The sequence below is a fragment of the Puma concolor genome, chromosome B3 (assembly GCF_028749965.1).
Source record: "Puma concolor isolate L17-30 chromosome B3, mPumCon1.1.hap2, whole genome shotgun sequence".
Lineage (NCBI taxonomy): Eukaryota > Metazoa > Chordata > Mammalia > Carnivora > Felidae > Puma > Puma concolor.
Window position 1 is genome coordinate 92400729 of NC_141672.1, and position 15167 is coordinate 92415895.

General features: G+C 39.4%; 1 protein-coding gene across 1 annotated transcript in view; it reads left to right on the forward strand.

The window, feature by feature from the left end:
- Positions 1-1340: 1340 nt before the first annotated feature.
- Positions 1341-15167, forward strand: part of SEMA6D (semaphorin 6D) — a 574463-nt gene continuing 560636 nt past the window's right edge. The window contains exon 1 of the mRNA XM_086710609.1: positions 1341-1477. The gene's annotated coding sequence lies outside the window, so the exon portion shown is untranslated. The remainder of the gene's footprint in view (positions 1478-15167) is intronic.

A 15167-nucleotide genomic window follows, 5' to 3' on the forward strand; every position in this document is an offset into this window, starting at 1 on the left:
CAAGAGTTACAAAAGAGGACAAAGGAAGGGAAAAATCCTACTTTGGAAAAAAGAGCTGTTTGGACAGGCTCTTCCATGGTAGATAACTTCATCATGTAGCATTGGGCAGTCAGGGCAGGCTGGTAGTGTGATAAGAAAGCCAACCCCATTCAGCTTGTGCTAGTCTGGAGGAACGTGGAGCCCAGCTCTGAGTTTAGGAGTTTTGAACTTAATGACGTTCACCAAGTTAAAAAAGTGGGTAAAACCTACCAAGACTTGTTTTAAGGATTACATTAAAGAATGTATGAGAAATCACCTAGCCAAATGTAAAAAGGTATTAGTTTTCTCCATGACCTATTAGTTGAGATGCAGACAAGCAGCGCTGGCATCATATTTAAAGGGCATTCATTCCTTGAACAGTTTTTTGAGCATATAGTATGTACTGGGGATTGCATTAGATGCTGCTAAGGTTAGAGTGTGACAAACTTCTGCCTGGAGAAACTTACCGACCAGTCGTGGAGGCAGTCACAGGAAGAGAGAATACCACATATGGTGTGGGTAGAAAGAATGATCATTGCAATATGAACAGTGCTGTGGGGAGCCCTTAGAGAGAAGTCTTTAAATTTGTCTGCAGGAACAGAGAAAAGTGAGTATCAGAATATTTCTATAACAACAACAAACAACAAAAAAGGAGAGGGGGCTCTCAGTAGAAAGTGGCATTAACAAAAATGGACTGGGCAAAAGATGGTTTTTCAGGAATTTTGCTGAGCTGTTTGCATATGGAAAAATCTGGACTGATAGGCCAGTCCCAAATGTCAATGCATAGCTGTGAGATGTTTCCTAAGTGACACGCAGTAATAAATGTTATTAAGAGTGATACATGGCATATTAAAAATACACATCCTTATACATAATACACAATATTAAGCCATCTTATTAACAAAACCAAAATAAGCGGTTCTGCCTACTTAAGTGGTTGGGGGGGGGGGGGGGTGGGGAATGTGGTCGATGACCTAAAGGTCCGCCGGCTGCTATGCTACCCCAGGACCTTCACCGTGCGTGGAGACCTCGGGTTTTCAGAGCAGGGGTGGGGGGGTGCGGGGCTAAGGCAGGGGAAGTTTAGAGCCGAGGGAGCGGCAGAAGCACGTGGGCTGAGGGGGTGGGAGGACGCAGACAGAGGAGTAACCTGTGGAAGTGTCAAAGAGGAAGGAGTGGAGGGCCGCTGAGGTGACAGGGTGTGGTCTGTGGGGGAGCAGCCGAACCCGGAGACGAGGGCAGACAGACCCACCAGGACAGAGGCGGCAGTGGGGAGCGTGCCTGCGTCGCTCGGTGCCGTGACAGCGGGGAGCGCCGCGCGGGGCCGGGTGGCGAGGGGAGTTTCCGTCCTCGCTCAAGTGGAGCCCGGCTCGGAGCTGCGCCAGCGCCTTCCGCCTGGGCCCGCGGTGCCAGACACCTGCCGAGTCCGAAGCGGGAGTCTGGCTGAGCCTTCGGCCGCCAAGTAAGTCTTGCCTTTTCTCTCCATTTCTCCTCCACGCCTCGGCGTCTTTCTCTGCGGAGCGTAAAGCTCCCGTTGGGGGGCTGCGCGCAAAGCGCACCAGGAGGCTCCGGTGGCGTCCAGGGATGCTCCCTGCCTCCGGGCGCGCCCCGGCCGGCGCGGGGACCCGGCCCCGAGGCCCCCGCCGCCGCGTTCGCCTACGCAGCGCAGACGGAGGCGGCGGCGGAGTTGGTGGCACTGCTACTACTCGTCTTTTGTGTCTTGCCCGATCCCAGAGCCTTGCCAGGCCGGGGCGGGGGGCGGGGGGTTGGGGGGGAGGGAGCGGAAGCCACTTTATGGCTCCTGGCCCCACCTCTTGCCCCCACCCCAAATCCTTCGGGATTTCAGTGAGTCGCGGACTCGGGCGTAAGTGCGTGCCAGACCCCCCAACTGGGCTAGTTACATCCGGGTGGCGGCCGGCGGGACCGCCACGCCGCCCCCTCTTCTGATTTTCTTTTTAGACACGGCACCTTTAACCGGGGGGTGCTGGCAGCAAGGCTGACTGAGTGATTACGGGAGTCGAGGTGTAGGGGAAGACCTACCTTCTCGTTTTTCTTGGGTTCTGGAGGGGAAAGGACGGGGGCAGCGGGATCCCCGAAGCCGGAGCGTCCCGCGCTAGCGGGCTTGCGCGCGGCTGGCGAGCAGGCGTTCGCTGGGTGGGTCCCTTCCCTGGCTCATTGTTCGCGGTGACTGTTCTTGGGGCCGGGCTGAGCGACACAGCCGCTGCTCACGGGGCCATAAATAAAAGTGATGAGTTGCAGGAGTGAGGTCAAGGCTGCTTGGAGAAAGGGCTTACCCAGTTTGCAGACGGACTTCTCTGGGCTGGGAGGGCAATAGTACTCGACAGCGAAAACCGCTCCTGAGTGTGAAACTTAGCTCTGACTCTGATTCTCAGAGACAACCCAGTGAATTAAACCCTCGGAAACAGGGCGCGTATTTCCCGGTAGAGATTGTTTTCAGAGTAAGGAATATGGAGTTTTAAGTATTATTGGCAACTGGCTGCTTTCTCTTGCTAGCACCTGTTTCTCTTAAAGGTTCCTGGGTGGGGTTTATTTTCTCGCCCCCTCCCCCTCTAGTTTTGAATGTGTATTTATTCTGGTTGCGCTTTCAGCTAGTTGAATTGCATGGTTCCGGGGCGGCGGAGGGGGGTGGGGAGTCCGTTTTTAAACACAAAGTGCAATTTCCACTCTACAAACGGCCAAGCACTAGTGTGCACATTCGTTTCTCTTCCACCCTAGCCGCGTGCTAACGTTCATGGAGGCAGACATGTGCACCTGGAGTCAAAGGGAGACGGCTGTCCGTAGTTGGAGATGCCAAAACACAGCTAGCGCTTGTTCGTTTTGTTGGAGAGTAGGACACTCTTGAGTTTTTCCATTTTTCTAAATTACAGCGATATCACCTGTTCATGATGTCTATTCTTTGGCCCACTACAAAGGAGGGTGCATTTTCCTGAGGAGGATGTTTCTTCTTTCTCTAAGATCCATAGGTACTAAGGTACTAATCAGTAAGCTCTTGACAAGATATATATCTATATCTATCTATATATATAGATATATATATATATACACACACACACACATACATGTGTATGTATTATATACATACATATGTATATATACATATATACACACATATATGTATGTGTGTGTGTGTATATATATCTATATCTATATCTATCTATCTATCTATCTATCTATATATTTACTTATTTATATTTGTAGCTGGTTGTAAATCCCAGGAGCTACTAACACACCCAGCTGCCCAGGTTATATTTTACTCTGACTTGCTTGATGGACGTGCTAAGTGCATCAGTCTGCTGAAGCCTGGAGTTGCAGCCCCCAGGAGAAATAATATGAACACCTCTCTCTGACCACGGTCTGATTCCACAGACGAGACCATGCAGAGTGGGGATGTTGTTTAGGGTATGGAAAGCCGTTTATTCTAGGGAAGGAAGAGAGAGTTAGGTAGAAGATAAATAAAAATGGAAACCTGAATAGGCAGCCAACATACCCAGTTCCATAAATACACATGTGGAAAGTATATTGTGTTCTCTCTCTCCCTTGCTCCTCATCACTCTTAATATTCCTTAATCTTTTCTATTGCAGTACTTGAGCCTCTAGGTTTTTTGTTTGGCTTTGAAAAGAACTTTTATTTTCAGTCTGTTAATATTTTACATTTTCAATATCAATAGTGCTCATTGAGTGCATAGGATTATCTTTTAAGCTGTTCTATTGTTTGTCTACTTGCGAACCATGTCCAGTTTAGTATGAGACCACATGAACAATGAATCAGCCAGGTTCTAATGAAGATTAAGACATGGAAGGTATCCACAGCTATGTATAAACTGTATACTCATCTAATCACCTTCCCACATGACCAGCTTTATCTAGTTGCTTGTTCATCTTCTGAAATCTCCGGACTCCAAATTCTTACCCAGATTGATTGCTGCACTAAATCTTGATTGTACAAAAAGCAGAACTTAATTATTTTGGCCTCATTTATCAGTCAGCAATGTTTAGTGTTGCCAATTTAATTATATCATTGAAATATGCATGACTTTAAAGTATGTTGAAAAAGGTCCTTTTAAACGTGTTTCTTCGAAAAGAAAAAAAAGTCCTTGTGAAGCCATAATTTCACTGCTGTGAGGCCCCCTAGCCATTTGTGTTTATTGAGTTTACTCTTCCACATGAAGAAAGAACCATTGTTTTGTTGTCTAGGAGCTGAGGGAAGATGGAAAGTGAGAAAAGAAAATCAAGCACTTTAAAATGCTATTATTTTCTCTACTTGGGAAAAAAATGTATGTATTTTAAGTAAACAGTGATTATTTTCTTAAAGATATACTAAAACCTTACTAAAGGGTACTGAGGAAAAGACGTTTTCAAGGATAGAAATGCTAGCTGTTACTAAATACTCGTAGAAGGTTGTTGGTGCATACATATGTTTTTGAACCAATCTTATAATACGTTTTCTTCTTTCTATAGAATTATGAAATGTTATCAAATTATTGATATTAAAATATTGTAATCTTATCAAAATCTATATTTAAATATACTGTCTTTTTGCAAGTGCTTTAATTGTAATAGCCTGTTTGTTGAGATTAAAAAGAACATCATTGATGTCATGGTGTGCTTTGCATTTTAAAATAGTAGCTAATGAATTACAAACATTCATTACTCCACAACCACTTGCTGAAATTTCTCAGGACCCCCAAATAGAGAATTATTTGTACTATATACTATCATTCAGACTCTTGCTGAGTTTATGTTGATCCTCTTTTCTTCTTCACAATCAATTTCCTTTTAAAGTAATACTCTGTTGACTCTGAATATTATGTTATTTTTATTCTATGTCATAAATTTATGTGCAAATATCTTCAACATTGTCCGTAAGGGACTTCCTGTTGAAAACATGCAGGGATTAGTGGCGGGAAGAGTGAAGAGAGAGAGAACAACTTTTATTAAACCTGGAAAGAGTCAGAACCTAACACAGGAAGTGAAGGGCATGTTTCAATGAATAATTTCGTTGGGGAATACTTCTTTGACCTTTAAAAGCCTAAGCTATGTGGCACATAATATACATTTGAGTATTTCAGGCAGTATCTTCACATATCATAAGGCAAAGTAATAGAGCATCATAGTGCCTTTGCTTTGTTACATTTGAATGGTGACTTTAATTCCATTAATTTTTCTTCATATTAAGTAATGAAAACTACCCAGTGTTTTCTTATGCTTTTTTTTTTTTTTTTTTTTTTTTTTTTTTTTGCCAGGTATAGGGTGTGGATGGGAGGCTGGAAAGGAGAGAGAAAACTGGTCTATGTATATAAAAATGATACTTGGCAGTGTTTATTTTGGAGACATTTTATTTAAAAAACTCAGTTTCCTCCTACACGTTTAGAACTTATTAAATGTTTAATAGGGAAGATGAAGTTTGACACTCAATTTTCGTAACTAAATGCAACCATAAACAAATTGGTTAAATGATTCAAATAAGTGCATTTCAATCATAAATTTAGTTTTCCTTCCCATAAACTAATATGGAAAAAAAGTATTGAATTAGATTTTGTTTTTAGTAGCCGATATTTGTTTAGATTTTCTTTAAAATAAAGATTAACGTGAGTAATGATGTAAATACTTATGAAATGAAGATCTAAAGCAATACAAATTAATGATTGTGTATGCTTTTTATACATAGCTTTTTATGATAAATTATTATTTTTAATCTCAGGAGTAATGTGAATTTCTTAACTGATCACATTTCCTCTTTTGCTTTGGCCACTAGAAGGCTCAGAGCCAATCTGAGTCTAATTTATCAATCATCTAACACTCTTTGGAAAGTGGGTGTATGTATGTTATATTTCTCAGTGACTTTATCTTACTCTGCTTATGTATGTATTTTGTCAAAATGTCTATTTTTTATTGTGGGTGGGGGGAGACAGCATCAAAATTAATATGAATATGTATTTAGAAATACAATCAAATCCACAAATAGTTATTAAGATCTAGTATTGCAAATGTTGAGGGCATTAGGCAAACTTAGGGATGGCTTCTGATCTAAAGATATTTATATTTTAGCAGGATAGAGAAGCCATAAACACATAACGAATTAACTAATAGTGAGTCAACATATATTTGCACATCTGTTGCATTAAATTAAAAACCCAGACTTTATCTTTAATGAAGCTCAGCGTCCACTTTCTGGAAAAAAACACTATTAATAGTAGCAACCAGTAAAATAAAAAGCGAAGTAACCAAATCTTTTCATTAGAAAGAATTCCCCTCTGGGGATACTAAATTCCAAATAGTCTGAGGATGTGAGAATGAAAATAAGTGTTGGAAAAATCCTTGTGATTCTTTGGTAGTGGAGACTTTCAGACATTTCTCTTTCTCTCTTCCCCTCTTCCTCTGCTTCTGATTGGCTTTTCTGCTTGCTACCCAATCAGCCATTGGCTGGACCTGATTGACAGGTATGGCAATTCTGATGGCAGTCTCACTCCACCAGGCTGTCAGCTTATGAAATTTCTGGCTATGTAAATATAATATTTTTTCTAAGTACTGTACTTAAATACAGTAGTTAAATGTATGCGCCCACTGGTTGTTTCCCTTTGTACTTGAATCAACAGCCATTTTAAGCTTTTAGAAGGGACCACCCACAAAACTATTCTTTTTGACTGTTGGAAAACTCAGGGAGAGAAAAAAAAAAAGTAAGAACTTGAAGACAAATTAGAACTAAATTATTGACGCAAGGTGACATATTTATGGCTGAGGGCACAAACTCTGAATTAAACTTCCAAATCTAACTATAGATACCTCTGGGTATGAAATGATTTTCATCTTCTCTATCTCTCACATAGACACCATTTTTCCCCAGACATCTCAATTATGGTTAATGTTAAAAAATAATTTAAAGTCTAAAACACGGGTATTTTGTCCTGAACTAAAGCAAACTTTCAAACAGACAATGATAAATACTGATCATTTAAACTTGGCCTTTTAAGAAGCGCGTTGGATATGATGAGAATCTGTGTATTGGTACAATTACTGTGCTTCCAATTATGATATAAATAGTGCATAAATCTTTAAAATTTTCATCAAATTAATGTTTCAATGACATGCAAATTAGCTACTGACATCTAAGGTGCATGCCATGTGATGATTCCTAATTGGCAAGTGAACCTCAGAGGGTTATTTATAGATTACATTGCAACAAAGTACTGGTGTAAATTCTCATTGTGCAGCTCAATTCAAATTGATGTTTTAGCTTTGATTCTCTTCCCTTTTTTTCATATCCCTTTTGATCTCTAAAGCCTCTCAGAAATAAGCTACCTAAGGTGCTAAATATGTAATTAATAACATTTGGATAGAGAATTTGTCTTCAAATTATCCCTAAGAGATTTGGAGACCAGTTAAGTATTCCTCACCAACTTGTTCAGGTATGCATAACTCTTGGGACTATGAATTTGAACTCAGAAATTTGGTAACATCCATCCAAAGCACATAGGATAAATGTTCACATAGAAAAAATTGAGGAAGAAACTTGGAACATTTATCAAGTGAATTAATTTTTAAGAATAGCTGCCTCTAAAGACCTGAGCTGAAATCCTATTTTATTCTCTAATGGCCATTGAAGTTTCTTCTCTAGAATGCAGTGAGAGAAGAATAAGGTAACTGCAATTCTCATACTATAGTATTAGGTCAGAATTTGGCCTTTCCTTTCTCTATTCCATGTCAATATCTTCCTAAAGGTAGAACAACCAAATAAAAAATGAAAAGGCAAATACTTCCTTCATTCTGCACATTTTGGTTCAGTATGTATTTTATACATGGTGTCAGGAAGCAAAGATATATGTGCTATAAATTTCAAAGATATAGCTTATTACAGAAGTTTATTATGTATTAACCTTTTAATTTTTCTTCATGCTGTACTCAACTTGAAATGTCCCACTTTGCATACCAAATTGGTAAAATGCCTATCTTTGCCTAAAGGTTTATTTAAAATACACTTTCTGTTTGAAGGAATCCCATAGTTGGATTTGAACTTGACTTTTTTTTTGTAAGGGTGCCTGTGTGTGTATGTGTGTGTTGTGTGTGTTTTACAGCAATATTGTGAGAATAAAAATGTTTAGAAAAATTTGAAGAATTCTATACAAATATAGTATTAATATAATAACTATTCTAGATATACAAAGAGAGAAACTAAATGCCGGATTCAAGCTACACGTGGAAGTAAATACTTTTCTCATTTTGAACCCTTTTGACTGGTAGTTGAATACCAGTTCTGTTCTGGGGCCTGTTACTTTTTATTGACAGAAGTACTAGTCATGTGTAGTATGGTATGGGTATGGTCAAGGCAACTGGATTTCTTGCTAATGAAGATTTATCAGGAAATTTGGCCTTTAATTAGGAAAATACACTTACCCAAATAAACATTGAATAAGGACTTCTGTGGATGGGTACATATGCATTAATGTTAAATGTGTTCTTGAAGTTATCAGATACCCTTACTGCATTAGCTTACTTCATTCACTGTATGTCATACTTTCTCTTGTCTCCTTAAACACTCAGTACCTCTGTCTACACCTTCACTCTCAGATGAAGGCATTACTTCCTATTCACTGATGCAAGTGAAACAATCAAAAAATAATTTTTGCAGACACCCACTGCCACGTTTATCCACCTGCTAGTACCTGCTCCCACATAATCTGCCTTCTTGCAGGTTCTCTCACACAGCACTGGTGGTATTTCAGCTGTTACATTGTAGTGCAATACAAGGTAGAAACATGTAAATGCAGTTTGTCAGGGAATAAAACTATCCCATTAGACCTAAAACTTACAGTTTTAGTTGTTTAGCATTGGGAAATAATCAGGGTTGCAGTCAAAGATGAATGTAAAGTATGTTACTTGGAATAGTGAAAAATTAGAAGCAACACAACGGCCCAAAGATAGAATAAGAACGTACAGCTTGTATTTATAATAGAATGTTAAACATTATTTAAAACTATTTTTTTCAGAAAATAATTGTTGACAAGGTAAAAGTAGATGATATAGTGTAAAAGAAAAAAAAAATCCTAAACTTACATAGTACATCATAAAATTTTGTATGTGTTCATAGAAAAGACCAGAAAAATTAGTGAGCCATGTTAAAAGATTGTTCCAGTGGACACTGAGATGAAAAGTGTTCTGTTTAGCAAATATTTTGAATGTATTAGCTTGAAAGAAAAAACTTCTTCATGGGAAGATCCTGGTAATATAGAAAATGCACATTGAGTAAACAATAGCAAAAGCCATCTCTGCAATGTGATTCTACTGTTGTTGAAATATTGGTCCCCACTAGGCATTCCCCTTGCCTGCCATGTTCAGTCCTGCAAGACCCATAGAATTTACCACTAAAATATATCATAAATCCATTTAATCTTTACCATCTTTACTGCCATCCTTCTGGAGTAAGGCACCATAATTTCTAGCCTGGATCATTGCCTTACCTTCCAACAAGTTCTTCCCACTCTTGCTCTGGCAGAAATGATGACATGAGAGGCTATATTGCATACTGTTTGAAGCGTGGACTCCATGGGTGGGTGGCCTGATTATGAATCCCATTACTGCTACTTACTAGCTGTGAGACTGGGGGCAAATTACTTCACTTCTCTTTACTTCCTTTTTCCTATTGATAAAATTACTAATACCTATCCTGTAAGGTTGGTATGAGGATTAAGTGAGTGTCTGGCAGAAAGTAAGTACTATTATGTATTACCTATTGTCAAGACCTAAATTAGATTTTATCTTTTCTTCTTTAAAACCATCCAAGGACTTCTCATTGGGCTTTGAATTAAACCTTATGATCACATACATCAACTTTAACTCTTGCTACTTTCTGTTTCCTCGCTATTTCCATAAAAACATCAAGTCCATTCTGTCACAGGGCCTTTGCCCATGCTGTTCCCTCTGCCTGCAACACCCTCCTATGATTGTCCCCATAGTAGCTTTTTGTCCTATAGGTCTCAGCTTCTGCTGCCTCCCCTGAGAGCCCTTCCCTGCCTTCTACTTATCTAAAGGACAGGACACTTACTTCTAGTCTCTTTTCACTCTTTATACCTTATGTTTCCTTAATAGACCTTATCACAATTTGAGCTTTTTGTTTGTTAATCTTTTCCCCCTCTATTTGACCACAAGAATTTAAATTCTCTGAAACAAAGATAATGTCTTTGATGGTTACATTTGTTTCCCCTAATATCTAGCAGAGGGTCTGACATGTAGTACTAGGCAAATGAATAAATATTGGATGGATGGATGGATGGATGGATGGATGGATGGCTGGCTGGCTGGCTGGCTGGCTGGCTGAGACTCTGTTATAATCAAGGGATTGCATTTCTAGAAAGGCTAACTTTATATTTGCAAGTTCCATATGTCACTAAGGAGATACAAAAGGTTAAGTTATTAATACTTACCATTTTGGCTCTTAATATACAGGGCCTTAAATATACTTATCAGAACACAAGTACATTTTGAAAGAAATAGATTGCTTGGGAGTGGAGAGGGAAGTGATAGGTGGACTGGGGGACTCTAGACCTGAAGATGTTTCAGGCCAGGGATGGCCTAAGTGGAAACTGCAGTGCTGGGGTAGGGATATATGGTGGGCTTGAGGTGATGTTTCAGACCATTGATAGTTGAGGCATTCAAGAGGAAGTATCAGATTAACATTTCACAAAGAACCCGGTTAAAAATACTACATAAAGCAACTTCCATAGCATCTTACTTCTTAGCTTTAGGGAATGTTAGATTCTATATATACAATGTTAAAATAAGTGGATGAAAGATTTTTTAAGAATTAAAATTAGTTATTTGATGTCGTGAAAAAAACCAAAAAATTCCTTCTTTGGATTTAGCTGGTTTTTAAAATGGAAGTCAGTCATACCTGAGTATGTGTATATATGCGTGTGTGTCCGTCTTTGCAAACTTTTTTTTTTTTTTTTTTTAGACAGGAAACCACTTCATATAAAAAAGATGTTTTCGTGTATTGCTTCTGATCATAAAATTGTAAAGGCAAGGCAAGTTTTCTATCCAGTGACGTTCCCTTTCTCTTACCAGGAGGTGTCACTACAGCTCACTCAAACTTACTAGTGCATTCTGTAGGGACAAAAGTAGTGCTAGCATTTTATCAGAATGTCAGTACCTACCCACCAAGTTCTCTACTGAGTTAAAGGAAATTTGATGAAAAAAGTTTTTCCAGGTGCCTGTTTCTCCTCCAAACAAATGTTGTAATCATGAATTAGCTGAAAACTTAAACACTTGTTTAATATTCTGGAAACAAACAACATTCTTGCTTTCCTTTCAAAGTTGAGTAGGGACAATGTGGAAAAAACAACAAGGAACAAGATAAAGGAGGAGAGACAGTCATAGAGAAACATGAAAAGGAGAGTGAAATTGAAGTGTTTCCAGTGATAACATGCCCTTGAAGATCCCTAAACCCACTATTCTCTCACTGTCAGACTTAGTGTGCATTGTCCCTCTCTTCCCCCCTTCTCTGCCTGGATGAGTCCACCTTGCTCTGCCAGAGATATTATAATCGAAACAAAAACAACTACCTGGTGTTGGGGCGCCTGTGTGGCTCAGTTCGTTAAGGTCTAACTTTGCCTCAGGTCACGATCTCACCTCTTGTGAGTTTAAGCCCCGTGTGGGGCTCTGTGCTGACAACTCAGAGCCCAGAGCCTGCTTCAGATTCTGTGTCTCCCTCTCTCTCTGCCCCTCCCCCACTGTCTGTCTGTCTCTCTCTCTAAAAATAAACATTAAACATTTAAAAAAAATAAAAAATAAATAAAAACAACTACCTGTGTTGAGCTAATATACTCTACTAGCTCTTTGACACATATAATTTCTATCTCCTCTGAAATACCGTTTATAATACCATTGTAAAATAAGTGTTGTTATGAAAAAATTTCCAGGTCAAGAAAATAAAAGTTGGAAAAGTTGCTTGATTTGTATTTGTAGATATGATTTGACCACAGGCTCATCAGATTTCAAAAGAACACCCTTGTTCCTTCTATGATGCCTGTGAAGAGCCCTTCCCACTGGATACTTTCCTGACATCTCTGACTGATTTAGGTAATCCTTCCACTGTTCCCACAACATCACTTATCATGACTTATCATGACTTATCATGACTTATCATCACTTATCATGACTGGGCCATGACTGACTATTTTCTTTTCTCCCTCTTCACCCAGAGGAGCACTTTGAGAATGGGTATGATGTGTTGTCTCTAGAACATGAGACACCTAATGTTTATGTTGATGGATGGGTGAACAAGAGAAAAGGTGCATTCAAAGATGGGGCTCCAGGATCCTTGAGGATGTGGATGAAGAAAGCATGGAAAGCAAGAACTGTTGGACTGCTGGCCTTCACCCACTGCTGTTGGCATTGCTTGTTCCACAAGCAACTGAACAATGAAGAGGAAAGTCCCAACGTTTTTGAGAGGAGGAAGAACAAGGTTAAGAGTTCAAGAAGGAGAGGATATTCACCATAGCCCACAAGCCTTACAATAGCTTCTCTCTAGAACTGGAGGGAAAAGACTGGCATCAGAGGAGTTGTGTTTTCTACTGACCTCCAGGTGGCAGCATGGCCCAGCTGTCAGAGACCAACTCAGTTCTTGGACACCCTTAATGCCGTAGGACTCAGGACTGTTCTCAGGGCATTTTTAGTGCCCTGGGAATGATTAATGGTCCTGCTCGCGCACTGCACCCCAAGGGTAATTGAGCTTGCAATATTTTGGAGGCTGCAGAGAGACTTCCCAAGCATCTGATAGAAGGGGCTGCAACATTTTGGACATTATATCCCTTCAGAGACCTCCTCGAGGTCTTTTTTTGTGCCCAGAATGCAATATTTGGCAAAACGTTTTAAAGGGGGAAAAAAGACCACATCACCACCTCTAAAATATGGGAAATTGAACAGTCTTTATGCTTTTTCAGATGTTTGGTTTGCTCTGCATTTCATATTCTTTTTTCTTTCCTTAGTTCTGAAATAATATTCCTTTCCACCTGACTTACAGCAAATCCTCTGGAAGGTAGCTTATGTTAATTGACTGAGTATTTTGAAAGAGTGCAGGCAGAGCTATGTATAATGTCTTCATTTAAATAAGCTCTGTGTCCTTTTATATTGTAAGCTGAGGTATTTAAAAGTAAGATGACTGGAAATTTCTAAAGTTGCACACAATTCAAGAGAATGTGAAACATGTTAGAATGAGTGACTGACACAAAGCTACGGCGTCCATTTATTCTAAATATACATGTAATATCAATTATAGAAGACAACCAACAAAAGATCTTAAGCTTGTCGGGTTGGGTTTGTGTGACTGCTTCTTTTCATTAGAATTTTTAGTAACTGGGAAAAATGCCAGATTCTAAACGTTGGAAAATGGTGTCTTGAATAGGATAGGATATACTAGTAGATCTTAGCACTGTTCAGGAAAAAAAAAAAAAAACACTTAAGGATTCAGGAAATGTTTGTTCATCTATGCATTCAGATGGGGAATCTGAACCTCCTCCACCTTTCTGTAGTTTGGATTTACATACCTCTGATGGTTGGATGTAGACAGTGATTCATAGCTTCTTCAGTGAATTCTTTAATATCACTTTGGTATTTCTGAGAACAATTGTTCTTGGCCTAAACCTGTGAGATTTTACTCTCCATCACAGAAGATTCCGTCATGGTGGACCATGATGATTTAAAGTTGTGTTCTGTGTGGGAAGTTACATTCTAGATGTTTAGAGAGCCAAACTTAACTGGTTCTTCGTGTGCTGACCCTTTTAAGTTTTAGCAGGCAGTAAATTTGGTCTCTTTAATTTTTTGGAATAGAGTAGGAAATCAGGACTTTTAGGATGGCGCCTCAGATTTTATTTTTAGATTAGATTGCAGGTGTTACACAGACTGCCATTCTGTCTTCCTTTGCTTTGTTATATTTGCCTTAGAGGTTAAGCTTGCAATAGTGTCTTTTTGTGATGAAGACTTAGGCTAGGGATTGAAAGTAAGGGGTGGAATTGGGGAATTAATTGAGATGGGTCTCAATGGTTTATTCATGGCTTCTGATTTAATTCCAACAATAATAACAAAATCAGTAGGAAAAAGATCCCAGCATAGCCTAAAATCCTGTTTGATGATCCGTGACTCACTGAAGGGTCCTTCCCACACTACCAGTTTCTATTTCTTTGGATGTTTTGGGCAGTTTGTAAAAAATGTACTGATTTTATCCTTTGATATAAATATCTGAATTTCCATGCTGCCTTTAATTAATATACTGATTAATATATGTTACAGTGTTCTAAGTATTATTATTTATATTTCCTATTTTTTTCTAATTTTTCAAAATAGATTATGATTTTTCATTATCAATATTTAATTCACACTTGTAAGGAACAGTTCTTGGATATATTTAAATCATTGCCTAATGGAGTCAAGAAGCCATTGCCTTGCAAAAGGACAGAGCAGGTACTACATTAAACAGAGAATTCACTGATCAGCTTTACATTTCAAAGCTTACCTTCTTGACTTCTTTGCTTTAGAACAATAATGTTCTTGAAAATCAGGTATTGTTGAGGAAAAAGGATTTTCTAAACCCATTAGCTCTTGGGAAATCAAACACATTAACTCCCAACAAATCAAGAAACAAGAATGGTAGAATAGATCAGAGAGTTTTAGTGTGTTCCAAGGGGTAGAACAAACTCAAGATGAGACCAGAGAATATGGAAAACCTGCTCCTTTGGCCCTCAGGAATTTTGGCAGGAAAAACGGTTGTGGAGTTAGGGAATGAGGTGGTGGGTTTTTAAGATCCTGACCTTTGACTGGGAGAAATGGTTGTGCCTATGGACACCAATGGGGGGTACCTGCAGTTTCTTCCAAAAGACTAGGTGGGACACTGGGGCGCCTGGGTGGCTCAGTCAGTTGGGTGTCCGACTTCGGTCCAGGTCATGATCTCACAGTTTGTGGGTTCGAGCCCCACGTTGGGCTCTGTGCTGACAACTCAGAGCCTGGGGCCTGCTTTGAATACTGTGTCTCCCTCTCTCTCTGCCCCTTCCCTACTCACTCTCTGTCTCTCAAAAATAAATAAACATTGAAAAAAAAAAAAAAAGACTAGCTGGGACATTCAAATTTCAGTAGTCACTCATAGG